Source organism: Macaca mulatta, chromosome 17 (assembly GCF_049350105.2).
Source record: "Macaca mulatta isolate MMU2019108-1 chromosome 17, T2T-MMU8v2.0, whole genome shotgun sequence".
Classification (NCBI taxonomy): Eukaryota; Metazoa; Chordata; class Mammalia; order Primates; family Cercopithecidae; genus Macaca; species Macaca mulatta.
Genome location: NC_133422.1, coordinates 61,712,947 through 61,729,429, shown reverse-complemented (window position 1 = coordinate 61,729,429; position 16,483 = coordinate 61,712,947).

Below are 16,483 nucleotides of genomic sequence, written 5' to 3'. Positions count from 1 at the left end.
AGTGAAATCACTACATGGTGTATAAAAGCACATAAAGAACTTATTTTAGAATTTATGTGTGTTATTCTGAAATAAATACCATAGCATTAGCATAGTTTTCCACTTTCTCCCTACTTGCTTCACAAAAATAGTATTCTCAGCTGTCTCACAGCAATCAGTTCTCTAAATGATTTATGTTAGTATATGCCTATGCTTTCACTAATTATATTGTTTTAGTTTCATAGATCCAGAAGGATTCATATCAATGTAATTAATTTTATCTGAGAATTTAACTTGAGAATTTAGCTTTGTAAATATCATGATTCAGGCACATAGTGTCATATACATGAAAAGCATCCTGTTTTCAGACAAATAAACTGTGAAAAAAAGGAGCTCTATCTCTATAGAAAACTAAAAAAAAAAAATCCAAAACTTACTAAAACATCTGTGTTAGTTATCTATTATCACATAACAAATTACTCTGAATTTAACAGCTTAAAAAAACATTTTATTCCACAGTTCCTGTGGGTCAGTATTCTAATCATAGTCTGACGTGGTCTTCTGGCTTGCAGTCCCAACGGGATGAAATCAAACTGTTGGCAGAGCTGCAGCCTCATGTGTAGGCTCATGTGGTTGTTGGCAGGTCTTGGATCCTCACCATAGAGCTTCCTCATGACATGGCAGCTGGCTTCTCCCACGGTTAATGATCTAACAGAGAGCAAGATGGAGTGCCCAAGAGAAAAGCCATAGTCTTTTTATAACCTAAACTTGAAAGTGACATCCCATTGCATTTGACATACTCTATTCCTCAGAAGAAAGTTTAAGAAGTCCCACCCACACTCCAGAGGGGATTACAGAAGAGCACAAATTCCAGAAGGAATGGTCATTGGGGACTAACTTAGACAATGACTACCACAGTATTTTCATTTCTTAAGTGATTAAAGTAAGTACAATGTTGACTGTTGTGTTTTTAAAACAGAAAATTATGAAGACAAAGTAAAGTTATTCAGCTCTTACAAATATGGAATTAATACCCAAGAAATTATAAAAACCAGAAGTCTCACTGAGGCAATTTTCTATTTCTTATGTAAATACATCTGGCTATCATGTTAGTTGATAACTGGCTTCACATAATTATACACTAGAAAGGGTAAATTGTTCCCTCTGGAAGAAGATGTGACTGACTCTGATGGGAAATATTTATGCATGTGGACAATATATGTGGACATACATCCTTATGACAAGTTACAGTAACTCTATTTGATAAAATAATCTTGTGTACTTTCTAAAAGTACCTAATAATTTTAATGCTATGAAGCAAAATAAAATTATTATAACACTATAAGAGGTTAACGTCTTTTGAACAGGCATTTAAAAAATATTTTTATAATTTTAATAGTTCTTAACAATTTTAAAATTCATATCAGTAAATCATTTTATTTACTGTAGAAGAAAATATTTCTGTTCCTCTGAAGAAGGAACAATGAAAAATGGGCGATTTAAACCTACCTCTGACATATAAGCCATGGACACATTGGCAGGAGAACAACACACACTGGGGCCTCTCAGAAAGCTGGAGGGAGGGAGAGCATCAGGAAGAATAGTTAATGGATGCTGGGCTTAATACCTAGGTGATGAGTTGATCTGTGCAGCAAACCACTATGGCACACATTTACCTATGTAACAAACCTGCACATCGTGCACATGTACCCTGGAACTAAAGTAAATGTTCATGAAAAAATAAAAAGCCAACAATGAACTGGGAATGAGGAGGATGCCTGCCTTCCTCTCACTTAGATAATATTTTCTCTATTAGGTTTATGATTTCTACCCAAACTGTAACTTATATTTTATACCATCTAAGGACTCTAAGATAAAGCTATTTATATGCAAGTGAAAGTTCAGGTAATCTATTAATTATTATGTTTTCAGTTAATAAAATCTATACTGTGAAAGCATTCAACAGATTGATTCATTAGAAATGTGTAGAAAATATCTGTTGCTCTACCAAGTCATTCTCCACAATCAATATAGTCTCTCCCACACTACAGATTAACACTCACCCTTTTTTCAAATAATCCTAATTGCCATTTCAAATCTGGGCATTAAAAAAGAAGCCTATTTTGATCAATATTTCATGATAGATAGCTTTAATGATAACTAGCCATATCTCACAGCTTTTGTTTATTAAGCTGACACAGAAAATTAGCTCTGCTTTTTCTTGCTTATGATTTGAACTTGCGCAGGAGCCAGATGGCAGTAAGAATCAGATAAAAGAATAATAAACTTAAGCTAGAGAAATAGAGATTGTTTGAAACAACATATCATTTCAAAGTATAAAAACCCTGATGGTTAAATCCTTTTCCTGTTGCTCCTTGCCTGAGCTGTCTAATGCATTTATTTCCATCTACCTTTATTGGAGAATCTGTCCATTAAATTAAACCACGGAAATACACGGCAGATGAGTCTTGGTTCAGGGAACTAATAAGCCCACTAAGTCATGAACAGCACATCAGATGAGCTGTAGTTTTTCACCTTTCTTACACACCTGGGAGGCATTAGACAATTTTTGCTCTAAAGGGGACTTTTTTCCTTGTCCACTGGAAATACTTTTCTTACACAGACTCTAAATAATGAGCCACTTTAAGGTAACTCTGCGTAGAGGGACTTACATAGCAGAAGTACATCACAGGATGTATGCTATTAGAAACCCAGGCTTATTACTTTGATATGCCAAACGATGCCACAATTCAAAAATTCCTAAAGTTCTATCTGTTGGGCATGCAATAAGGGAAGTAAGTGACAAATAAAGACATTCTAATACAACCTTGCTTTCTTCACATCAAGGCCTGTATGCAACAGAAATCTGCCTCCCATTAAAAAAAAAAAAAAAAAAAAAAAATTGAGCTACTTGCTTGAGCACAGATCCATAGGGAAATAATAAATATGTCCTTACTGTACAAGGGGTTGGCTTTAATGGCAGATTAAATGTAGTTAATTAAAAAGTTATTCCGGGCCGGGCGCGGTGGCTCACGCCTGTAATCCCAGCACTTTGGGAGGCCGAGGCGGGCGGATCACAAGGTCAGGAGATCGAGACCACGGTGAAACCCCGTCTCTACTAAAAATACAAAAAATTAGCCGGGCGCGGTGGCGGGCGCCTGTAGTCCCAGCTACTCAGGAGGCTGAGGCAGGAGAATGGCGTAAACCCAGGAGGCGGAGCTTGCAGTGAGCCGAGATCGCGCCACTGCACTCCAGCCTGGGCGACAGAGCGAGACTCCGTCTCAAAAAAAAAAAAAAAAAAAAAAAAAAGTTATTCCGACAATGTATAAAAAGAACGTAGGAGATTGAACTGGTTAATGAAGAAGAGCAAGAGCAAGAGATGAAAAGTCAAATAATAATGAAATAAGTAGAGACACTCAAATATGTGTCAGTTTAATATAACCTATGTATCTGCATGACTCAAATACCAATAAAATAAAAATGGAAAAAATTGTAGAAATTTTATTATTTCCAAATTGCTTAGGTGGACGTCTTGGTAAATTAGCCATCTCTGTATCATTCCATAATTCTGGGAGGGTGAGAAAATCAGGTGTGTGCCTGCGAGTTTTGAAAAAAATAAACATTTTCAGTATGAACTATAGTAAATTGGAATTGCTAAAAAGTCATTTGGTAATGAAACTTGATTTTGGGACACTATTTGAACTGACAATTTGGCATAATTACGGAAAATGATTCTAATATTTTTATTAATAGATAAAGCAAGTTGAAATAACTAAAGGGGTAGGATAAGCTGTGTATGAATACTTTATTAGTGATTGTGGATGTTTTTCGTGTGAAGAATAAGTTAAATTCTAATTATTTTTCTTGCTTATGATTTATGATCTTTTTTCTTGCTTATAATAGGAGAAAGAAGGCCAACAGATAATCATATGCACACAATTGCAGTCTACATATTTCCATTTCTTCTATGATAATTGACTTCTATTCATGTTATTAATAATAATCACTTTTAATAAAGCAACTATAAAAAGATAATACTGATGGATATCATCCTGAATTGGTTTGGATCAAATCAGCATGCATTTGACAGAGTTAAAGATTTAAATTTTTCCAAAAGTCATTAGCTTATTTTTTTTAACTAAATTTCAAAATTCTGTAAATAAAAATAAATAAAACCTTCTCCCCACAAACTATATTCAATGCTCATAGTACCTTAAGAGTTTAGTACAATGTAAGCAACAATGACAACCCCTGTTGTTATTCATTTTTTAATGTTTAATACACAGCTTGAATAAGGAAAAGCTTGAAAGTGCCATTATTCCTACCAGTTTATAAAACTGAACATCATTTGAATTATATTAATAGTTGCCCCAGTCTCACACCGCAATGCATCAAGCTTCTGGGTGATTGCAAACTAGTTTCTAAATTTTGATTAGTATAACGTATAGGTACAGGCAGCCCTTGGAGAAAAGTGGTCCTAAAATGAGGAGTGGGAGACTACCCAAATAAATGAATGGTTTCTCTGGGCTCTCAGTAAATTATAGAGTGCAGAGAAATATATGGTAATATGGAAGTTTAATTACTGGATTCTAATGAGTAATATATTTACTCACTCATTAGTTGCTTTTCAAAAAACTGTTTAAAGTATGCTTTGGTGCAAAAAAAAAAAAAAAAGTCAATTTGTCAATGTCACCTGCCACTGTGACCCAGACAATAAATAAACTGTCGGTGACCCTAAGAACTTAAACCAGAACAAAGGACACATCTAACCAACTCCTTTAATGGAGTTGAATTCTTAAATTTCAATAAAGATATTTGAATTTCTTAATGTTTATTGTCTCATTTAGGAGTTTTTGTTGTTCACTTCAAAAAAAAAAAGAGTAGAATAGTCGTATGATCATAATTTTAGTGTTAATGCTTAGGGACTTGCAGATGTATCCAATGTGTGAGATTAAGATCGAGGAATTGATTATCAGTTTGTACGTTTGGAAAATCTAAAATCGGAAGAACAGAATTCTGAAAGAATTCTAAAATTCTGAAGAACAGAATTTAGCAATTGAAGAAAAGTCTTTTTGAATTTCAAGACGTCTATGCAACTGATATTCTTTTTTGTGATAATATTTGTATATACCAACTGTCTACTGTACTTTATTGAAAATTATGTCCATTATTTCAAAATACTTTTGTCACCATCAGAGAAAACAACTTTTGGCAAAATTAATACTTTATGGAGCAGTAATATGTAGTTATTTATGTAGTTAATCATGACAAACTATGCCTATTCATGGTTCCTTATTGTAGAAAAAAACAATAAAACTGGTACAAAAGTTAAACTGCAGTATATATGAGTTGCAGTAAAGGCTTGGATTTTAAAAATAAATAAATTGTAAAATCCAAAATATAGTGGTTTAAATAAACTGAATATATTTTTTCTTTCTCATGACAGTCTAGAAATGAGTGGCAGGTCAGATGACCCTACTCCAGGAAATAAGTAGGGTTCCAAGTTCATTTTATAGTTTTTGCTTTGCCATTACCAAAACATCATTCTCATCTGCATTGCTGAAAATAAGTCAACACTTTTCCACATTGTATCCTGTGAGGAGAGAAAAGGCAATTAAAAAAAAATTCATTTAATGAATGAGTTGGATGGTCGTTCATTTTAACATTCCATTGAAAAAAAAATCAATCATAACTTACTGCAAGGAAGATTGGAAGATGTCTCAGCAGTCATATGCCCAGCAAAAATCTACTGTAATAAAAGAATGGGTTTGGAGCAACTGGGAAGAAATGAAACCAAACACATGTGTCTTTCCTTATTCTCACATGGAGACTCCTTCCACCAGCCTCTCCATCCAAGCCTAAATATAATCTTTGAAATTTGGTAACCTATAAACTAAAACACATTTCATATTACCACTTCTCACTCAATATGTCATTGAAAACTATATCATTCTATCTAGGCAAATAACTGGCATTGGTGGGCTAGATACTTGGCTTGGTTTCCTTAGAAATAAAATTATCTCAACAAAACAAGAGGTTTTCACCTTATTTTCTTCCAGTCAGTCCTCTGTTAAAATAACAATACTAAAAGATTTCTTCTAGACATACACCTCGAACCTACCAGTTCTTCTCTTTTATTTACTTATTCTGGGCAAACACATCCATTCTCCAATGTTAGGCAGCTAAATTGAAAATGCCCTGAAACAATACAGTTAGGTTGGAAAGTAACATCCTCCATCACAATTTTACCAGAGACTAGCTCCCTGTTCTGTCTAAAAAGTTTAATTTGGAGGCCCTAAAGATAGGCTGCAAGTGACAATCTCATCTTCTGCTATTTAGGATAAAAAAGTCGTTGGTATTTTAATGCTTTTTGAGCCTAGATTATTGCTTGCTCCATCAATGTAATTGCATATTGGAGACAGAGAGTGCCTTTCTTAGCAATGCTATATTTTCTTCCCTATAGGGCTGCAAAAATTATCAGTTCTTGCCTAATCTCAGCTCTCTTTTCTAGTAATTTTGCTAAAACAGCAAAGAGCCGCCAAAACACATCGTTAGTCTGAATTTCTCTAACATTCTAGTAAAACTACAGACTTGGTAAGCATATGGTCTGCCATTGAAGTTTTCACGGGTGATAGCTTTACAACTGTTTTGCCAGGTCCAACATGAGTCATCATCTTTCCCGTTAGAACTCTCATACCATCTTTTTTCACTTTATAGCAATACCAGTGCCACTTAAATTGGGTTTTTGTTTATAGCAGCTCACATCCAGGTATTCTTTTCTGTATTAATTAAAGACTAAGTTGGTTACAAATAGACCACAAAATATAGTAGTTTAAATATGAGTTATTTCTCTCACATATGCAGTTTGGGTGTGGTCCAGACTTGAAGACATCATGCCTCTGTGAACTCCTGTCTATGAAGGAACTCAAGTTCCTTCTATTTTGTTGCTCTTTCCTTCCCTAGGTATTGATTTCATCTGTATGTCCCTAAATGGGTCATTTTCAATGCATTGTTCAGCCTGTGGAAACAGAAACAATCACGGTGAGGTCAGGCTACTTCCTTTTGAGCAAAAGGCTCAAATGTTGCACAGATTACTTCAACTGCCCATATTTTATTACAGAGAATTTAGTCACTTGGCCACACTTAACTGGAGAACATTCCAGACAGACTCCTCTTTAATGAATAACTCATTGAGTCAGCTTCTTGGAGCATTGTGAGTAGACATATTTCAGCTGTTAGTCCTTTTAAGTATGGCTTCAATTTCATAGAGTCTCCTGGCCTAAGGACAAGTCCCATCCCAGAGCAGCCTAATCACAATGACAAATCCAAGTGGAGATACAGAGGTTTGGCTTGCTCACCACAATCAAGGACAACTCTGAAATCCCATTCAACTTCTAGAGCCACCCTGCTTTGGGAACATGTCTCCCTGGTTCAAAGGAAAAGTCATTCCTGTGTCCACTGGCAACCCCCTTTTTGTCATCCCCTTGTCATTTGTCATTAATTGGCTCATCCATGGCTGGGCTGGAGTGTGACGTCTCTCTCTGCCCAATGTTTCCTTCCTTGCTTCCACAGTTATTGATCCCAAGTGTTCTCCTTAAAATATCTTGCACACCAAACTTCATCTCAGAGTCAGCTTCTTAAGGAACCCAATAATCAACAATGATAAGGTATTTTGTTTAGTTAACACATATATAAATGTATCTTTTTATCATTTAGCTAACCACAGTTAGACAAATATTAAGATAACCTACGTCCCTATGGATACTTTTCACACGATTTAAAGACACATCAATATAAACAATATTTCTAAATAAGGAAACCATCCTCTACTCTCATCTGTGTGACCACAGTATCAAATGCATAATGAGAATGAAAAAAATATGTTGCTTTAATAATTTCAGTTTATGTTCCCATACCTCCTTTACAATACACTTACAATTACTACCTGATAGAAATAACCGAGATGTTCCTCCTCACTTCATTCCAAATTCATGTTAATTTAGTAGGCAATGGTGATACTCCTTCCCTCTCTGCTTTTATTTATAACAACTAGCTTTTGTTTACATGGCTCATGCCAAAGCCAGCACATCTTACACCTCCAGAAACTAAGTAAGGGAGTCATTGGTCAGCCTAATAAGCAATGCTTGTAGAAGGGAGAAGTGCATATAAAAGAAGGAACATGAAGTCTATGAGGGTTTCACAAAGGCAGAAAGATTTAATGTGCTTCTTCCCCATATTAATGACAAATGCAAAAGGGAGGAGAAAAAGGAGGTTGCCAGTGGGCACAGGAATGACTTTTCCTTTGAACCAGGGTAGAGATGTTCCCCAAGTAGAAAAACAAACAAAGGCGAAAATTTTCTGCCAGTTAGAAGATAAGATTTCACTCTGAATAGACTGTGCCATTTCTATTGTGCCATTATGCTTTTTTTTTCTTGAGTCAAATGAAGGCCAAAATTTTAATACAGTCTACATTACATAAATTACCATAGTGTGTTTTGCTGTTTTGACCTTTTCAGCATTCCTTCTATAATTTGATTGGGCAGCCATTATACTCACTTTCTGTTTACAACATTTAACCTGAAAGGAAGAGAGATACTGAGCCAAACAAGCAAAATACTAAAATAACACAGAGACTTAATTAGAGGTATAATGTGCTGCAAGTCAGGGGACCAAAATGCCAGCAAGTCTGGAATCGCTTTGTGAATTCCTTGAGTGACAGAAGCAGCAAGAGAAGTTAAAATGATAAGTAAAGTGAGGACAATTAAAACCAATTTTTGGTAGTATTTAAAGGTCATTTATATGAACATTTCCTCTAGTATATTAGATGAAATAATTAAAATGTTTTCAAAATAAATTCACAATCAAGAAATGTGAAACATGTCAAACGTACAATAGTAGTATTGCTTGGATAAATAGGATTTGGCAAAACAAATCCATCAGGTGGCATTTCTTGAGTGCCTAGAATTTACAACTTATTGGGTTAGAAACTGAGTACAAATAAATATAATACATGTTTCAAACAGCTTACAATCTCCAGCTGAGGATGCAGACAATGAATGTGTACTGACACAAATCCATACCACTGAGGGATTTTTCCCAAGAACATTCAGCAACCTGAATGAAGAAGTAGAGGCAATGGACAGTTATTGATTGAGGGTTGAACTTGGCCAGATCATGTAGCGGAAAGATTAAGGGACAATGAAGTTGTGGTTGTTTGTAAGATTGTGTTTTTAGTGAGTTCTAAGAGCATGATGAATGGAATAGACTATGTGATGAAGGGGAAGGACACAGTGAATAGTAAAGTGAATGTACAACTTTGGAAAGGATGAAACAAATTAGGAATGAGTGTAATAAAAATGGCATGAAACTAGCACCTCCATTTCTGGCATTGAACAAGAAAGGCATGGACTTGAGGCACGATATAATTAGCTGATTTTAGCTTTGTTAGTAAAAGAAAGAGACATATGAAAAGGATAAATACAACAGAGTACAGTAGTCCCCCTTTATTCACTGGGGATAAATTCCAAGATCCCCAGTGGATGTCTGAAACTGCAGATACCATCAAACCCTAAATATACTATGCATGAATATTTTTGTCTTACATTTTCATGGAAAGAATATTCATTCTTATTATAGAAACCAACCTCAGCATATGATTTCTTCTTTATTAAGATAATACATTTTACCTTTTCATTTAAAGGAAGCAATTTATGGCTTCTCTTTAGCATATCTGAAAGACCACCATCACTACTTTTGGGCTTTGGGACCATTATTAACTGAAATAAGGATTAGCTTGAACACAAGCCCTGCAATACCACAACAGTCAATCTGACAACCAAGAAGACTACTAAGTGACTAATTGGGTTTGTGTGTGGTGGGATGCACATGGCATATACAGTGTAAATATGCTGGACTATGGGATGATTCACATCCCAAGTGGGATAAAGTGAGAGGGCATGAGATTTTGTCACACTACTCAGAAGGGTATACAATGAAAAAGTTATGAATTGTTTATTTCTGAACATTTTTATTTAATATTACTGAACCACAATTAACCTCAGATAACTGAAACCTCATAAGGCCAAATCTCAATTACTGTATGTGAATCTCAATTTTTGAAGGATAATTTAAAACACAAACTAATTTTTAAAAACCACCTTTAATCTATCCAAAAGTCTTAGTCACATTTTATTAACTAATTAGATAAAACATATTTTGAATTTGTTATGGTCCATTGGATGTGTAATCCTTACCATTGTGACATGATAATCCTAATAGCATAAATATAATTATGAAACTAATTACCAACCATGTACCAGTGCCCATACATTTCATTTAGTATTACTTTTTAAAGTAGCCTTGAGTCTAGTTTCACAGTGGTGATGGTTGAATGGTTTTGAATTTCCTTGGCTGATGATATTTCTGGATCACTGATTTATAATTCTCAAAAGGTAACATAGGCACATGTTTTTTAAAAAAACAAATATCAAAATAAGACATGAAGATAAGTCACTCTCTAGATTTAACTGCTGGAAAAGTTCAATTTTCTGCACCTCTGAAAATATGCCAAAATATATTTTGGCATTTTATCATGATGGTAGTAATGGTACCCTGAAAGGACTTTAAAAAACAAACAAACAAAAAACATCTGATAAAAATTTAAAATTTAATGTGCTTGTAGGCTCTCAAGAAGTGTGAGAAATCTCTGTGAATCCTTACTTCAAAAATGGGGAATTGAGACTTCACTTCTAGGAAGACTGGCAGACATACATTTACCAATTTTTCCTTCCTAAGTACAGTGAAAAACCCTGGTCATTGTAAAATAAACATAAGGAGACTTGGAAAAAAGTAGAGAGAAAATGGCAGACCATCCAGGAACCTGGAGACCTGAGAAACAAGTTGATGAGTTCCCTAGGTTTTTATTTTGTTTTTTGTTTTTTTTTTGCTTCAGATATCCAATACTTGGAGATGAAGTAGCCAGCAACTCTGAATCCAATGGGACCAGAAAAACAAACAAACAAACAACAACAACAAAAATAAAAATAATAAAAAGAAGTCTATTGTCTCTAGTTAGGAGAGCAAGAACAGTACAGCATAGCAAGACATACACTTTCAGACATTAACTGCTTTATTTCACCCTAACACCAGCCACACACACAAAACCTGTTGCCCCCACCCCTAAGAACAAGGTTTAATAGACAATCTAGACTTTCACCCTTGGCAGGATTAACAAAGCACCTTACCCTCTTTGCTAGGGTGATGTCAGAGAAAGACAACTAGGGAGCCAGAACTATTCTTCCTTCCAGTGCCTAACATCCACCCTTTCCTGTCGTTATCCAAGTCCCACTCCTTCTCCCTGCTAGGAAAAATTAAATGGGAATTTCAGAACTGAAACACAATATGGAAGCCAAAACCTGAATGGATAGACTCAATAACGAAAACATAGAGAAAAATCAGTGAACTTGAAAATAGAACATAGAGAAAAATCAGTGAACATAAAGAAAAACCAGTGAATTTGAAAATAGAACAATGAAAATTATCCAATCTACAAAACAAAACATAAACTGGAAGGAAAATAGAAAAGCCCTCATAGACCTGTGCTACTATAACAGGCAATATATTTTTATCTTATAATCTAATATGTATGTCATCTCCTCCCAGAAGGCAAGGAGAAAGAAGGTAAGACTAAAAAAGAACTTGAAGAAATAATGGCTCAAAACTCAAATTTGACAAAAAACATACACTTACTGACACAAGAAGCTGAGTGAACCACACAGAAATAAATAAGTAAACCTAAAGAAATCCACACCAAGACACAGCATGAGAAAACTTTGAAAACTAAAGGTAAAGAAAAAGATCTTGAAAACAGAGAGTGAAACAATACCTCTGTTTATATATAAGGGCAAAATAATTACAATATTGTGTATATTTCATGCAATACCAAAGAGTATACACAAAACACAAAACAATCTATCACCAATATATGAGAGTTGTAGTTGCTCCATATTCGTCATCTACTAGTATGTGTTGCCCTTTAATTTTAGCCGCTGTAGTGGGTGTGAAATTGTTCTCATTGTGGTTTCAGTTTTAATTGCCTAATAACTAATTACATAAGTCTATGTCTTGCCTTTTTATTTTCTTTATTGCATGTTTTCATGAGCAGGGATAGTTTTATTCCAGTTTATTGTTTTAACTTTTTATTCTTTTTTGGTTTTGGGGTCTTATTTAAGAAATCACTGACTACTCTAAGCTAACAAAGATAGTCTCCTGTGTTTTCTTCTACAAGCTTTGTAGTTTTTAGCTTTTATGTGTATGCCAATTAATTCAAACCTGACTTAATTATTATGTATGATATATGGAGATCAAGATTCATTTTACTACATTCATCAAATTGTTCCAGAAACATTTGTTTAAAATATAGCCTTTTCTACATGAAATTGCTTTGGCACTGTTGTTGAAGATGAATTTAATCTAATCGACTTTCCATTCTGTTCTAACTATTTTTTCAATCCTAAAACAATACCAAAGTGTTTGGAATACTGAACTTTTACAGTAAATGTTGAAATAAGGTAGTGTGAGTCTTTCAGCTTTGTTGTTTTAGTGAACATTCTTTGCTTTTTAGAACCTTTGAATTTCATATAAATGTTAAAACCCACTTGTCAATGTCTCCAAACAGGTGTTGAGATTTTGATTGAGACTGTATTCATTTCAGAATTATTTTGCATTGAATCCACATTTTAACAATAGTGAATCTTCCAAGCAATTAATATTGTATATTTTTTCACTTACTTAGATTTCCTTAATTTGTCTCACCATGTTTTGTTTGGTTGATCTGGTCAAAGTTAGAAATCTGGCACATTTCTTGTTAAATTATTTTCTAAATATTTTAAGATTTATCATGCTATTGTACCTTAGTCAATCATCAAAACAATAGCAGTATCAACTCAAGAACAAAACTATTTAAAAACAAAATATCTAATAGCTATTGAGTTAGGAATTTGCTGTATAAATATTTTTAAAGGATTATCCTATTAATTTACCCTTCATGATGATGTATTAGTATGAACAAATTCAGGAAAAAAACCTACTTTATTACAAATAATGCTGTTGAATAGTTCAGGACAAACATTTCCAGGAAAATGTTGCTTTTGGAAAACATTAAATTCATAAAATTTATAGCAGCAGCCAAAATTATATTATAATAAGGAACTGGCCTATTTAATGGTCAGAAGATCAATGTTCTGGCCTATGCTGTTTAACTAGCTACATGACCTTGAGCAAGTTATATAAAGTCTCTTGTCTCTTAACTTCCGTTTTCTTCATCTTTGAAATAAAAAGGATAAGGTAAATAACACCCAAGTCCTTCTCATTTCTAAAGGTATTCCATTTTCAAAGATTACTAAAAAATTTCACTGCTCAAAAAGTGGTTCTTGCCATTCAGAAGTCCAGGGAAATTATGTACACATTTGATCCATAGAGGTGGTGTGGCATACTGGAAACATATGTTTTAGTGAAAGGTATGTGGTTTGAACTGTTTCCTCCATAGAAGATATGATGAAGTCCTAACCACCAGTACTTAACCACTAGTAATAAAGATGAGGTAATACTGGAATAGGGTGAGCCCCTAATTCAATATGACTTGTGTCTTTATAAGAAGATGGTAGTAGGCAACAAAAAGCTAGCAAAAGTCAAGAAAGGATTCCACTACAGATGTCAGAAGGATCATGGCCCTACAGATACATTGATTTGGGAATTGTAGTCTCCAGAACTGTGATAAAAGAAATTTCTCTTGTTTTAAGCCACCTGGTTTATGTTACTTTGTTACGAGATCTCTAGGAAACTAATACGTACAGGATAAAAATTTTATACAAGCTCCAGAATTTCTATTTTGTATAACTACAGTACTTAACCTGTATGAGCTTTAGCTTCCTGTGGTGTAAATTTTGGAAAATGAAGTCTGCCTTAGAGGTTTATTCTGTGAGTAAAATAAGAGCACATAGAAAAATGTCTCACACATTCTCTCACCATGTTAGGCATTCAATAATTGTATGCTTTATCATGTATATCACTGGTGCCCAAATTTCAACTGTAAGAGAAGTTTTATGAAATGTAGATTCTTTAGTTGCACCCAACTTTATGAGCTAGAATTTGTAGAAGTGGTTTCTATGCATCTATATTTTAAGTTGTTTCTTCAGGTGATCATTTTATACTGACAGCCAACTATCATCTTATATAGATCTATTTTGGAGAGTTGTATGGTTTTTATTTGTGTGCCCATCCAAATCTCATGTTGAATTGTAGTCCCCAATGTTGGAGGAAGGGCCTCATGAGAGGTGATTGGATGATGGGGCGGACTTACCCCTTGCTGTTCTCATGATACTGAGTTACCACGAGATCTAGTTGTTTAAAAGTGTGTAGCACATCCCCATTACTTCTCTCTCTTTTGCTCTGCCATGGTAAGACATGCCTACTTCCCCTTCCCCTTCCGCCATGATCGTAAGTTTTCTGTGGCCTCCTCAGTCATGCTTCCTGTACAGTCTGTAGAACTGTGAGTCAATTAAACCTCTGTTCTTCATAAATTACCCAGTCTCAGGGTGTTCCTTATAGCAATGTGAGAACAAACTAATAGAAAGAGCTACTTATTTAAGTGACAACAGTTTCATTGTTGATCTAATAAAAATTTTACATCTGTAAAATGAAATTATTGCTTTCAAATTTGAAGCACTCCTGAGAGTATAACTGGTTAAGATCTTTGTCATCCTTTAAAAAGAAAAGCTATCTTCCCCTCTGGAAAGTAGTTTGTATACATATTTCATAAGTTAGAATTTTAACAAAAATTATAAAGCTTGCATATTCAAATAAAAATATATAAGTATGTGCATATATATGTGTGTGTGCTTTGTGTGTGTGTATGTGTGTGTGTGTGTATATATATATATATATATAAATCAAAGTATCTGACAGTCTGTCAAAAGATCCACAATTAGTTTAATTGTTTCAAAAAGCTATAAAATAATTTTGGTCACATATATTTCACAAACTTGAATTTTAAACTTTATTAATATTTTCTCAAAATTATTGTTACTGTCATAATGGTCTTATATTCTTAATGGATTTTACTATGCTTCCTGGGCTTTACCTTTTCTTTGTCTTACTGAACATTCATTATCAGGTTACTAAATAGTTTTGCCTGAGACAGAGGGGGTTAAGTCATTGTACATGTTGAAATTATATTTTTTAAATTCACATTTTTATTGAACCATAAAAAAGCATATATAGAGAGTGAGAGCTCAAAATCAATTATTGAAAGGATAAAAGTTATGATGCAAATAGTCATACAAATATTACAATCTCTACTTGTGATAAATAAGTATAGTGAGGTGCATACCAGTACTAATATAGATTATGAATCAGTATGAGATACAGTAAGTAAAACTGCAAGTGTGATGATTTTATATAAATAGATAAAAATGACTTAAAATCATAGGATTGGAAAATGGGTTGTACTGAACTAGAAATTCATTACCTCAAGTATTCAGTATGTTACCATTTATAAAAATGTATTATTTCCAAAGCAATGTTCTATTTCCAAACCAATCACATTTCTCTAGAACAATGTCTCAGTATTAATTTCAATATAAATGTTACACATTTCGTTACAAAACAAAGTACCAAAACTATGAAAATATCAAAGATTTATTCCTAGAGGAAATCATGAATAATAAAATTTAAGACATATTATTTCAGATAATTAAGTATAAGTATTATATTGGAGAGAACACAAAATAGAGTCTTAGCAAAATTCCTTTATCAATTGAAATACACATGATAGCAGATATTTTAGCTGTACAGATGTGGTTATTTTGCAAAAATATCTTCCAACTTAATATGGAAGGTTAAGTACATGAGTTTTTACTTGCTCCTCAAACCCACTAAAATAATAGTTAAGAAAGATACACTGAAAGAGAAAGATAATAAAAGACAAGATTTATGAACAAAATATTGGGAGATTGAATGTATATGATGAATGGTAAAGTTTTAAAGAAGAGAAAGCCACAATTATCAGAAGTAGTAAACACAAACTATATCCACCTTCCTCCTTTCAATAATACATTCCCTCTCTTTTTTAACTGGACACATGACTGCTCAGATCTGACTCTATTTCTAAGCATCTCTCGCAGCTATATTATATGTTTACTAAGATACAAGGAATGGAATGTGAATGAAAGTAGTTTGTGTGACTCTCAGAACGTGTCCTTTGGCCGGGCATGGTGGCTCATGCCTGTAATCCCAGCACTTTTGGAGGTCAAGACGGGTGGATCACCTGAGGTCAGGAGTTCGAGACAGGTGAAACCCTGTCTCTACTAAAAAAATACACAAATTAGCTGGGCGTGTTGGTGAGTGCCTGTAATCCCAGTTATTTAGGAGGCTGAGGAAGAAGAATCACTTGAACCCAGGAGGTGGGGGTTGCGGTGAACTGAGATCATGCCATTGCACTCCAGCC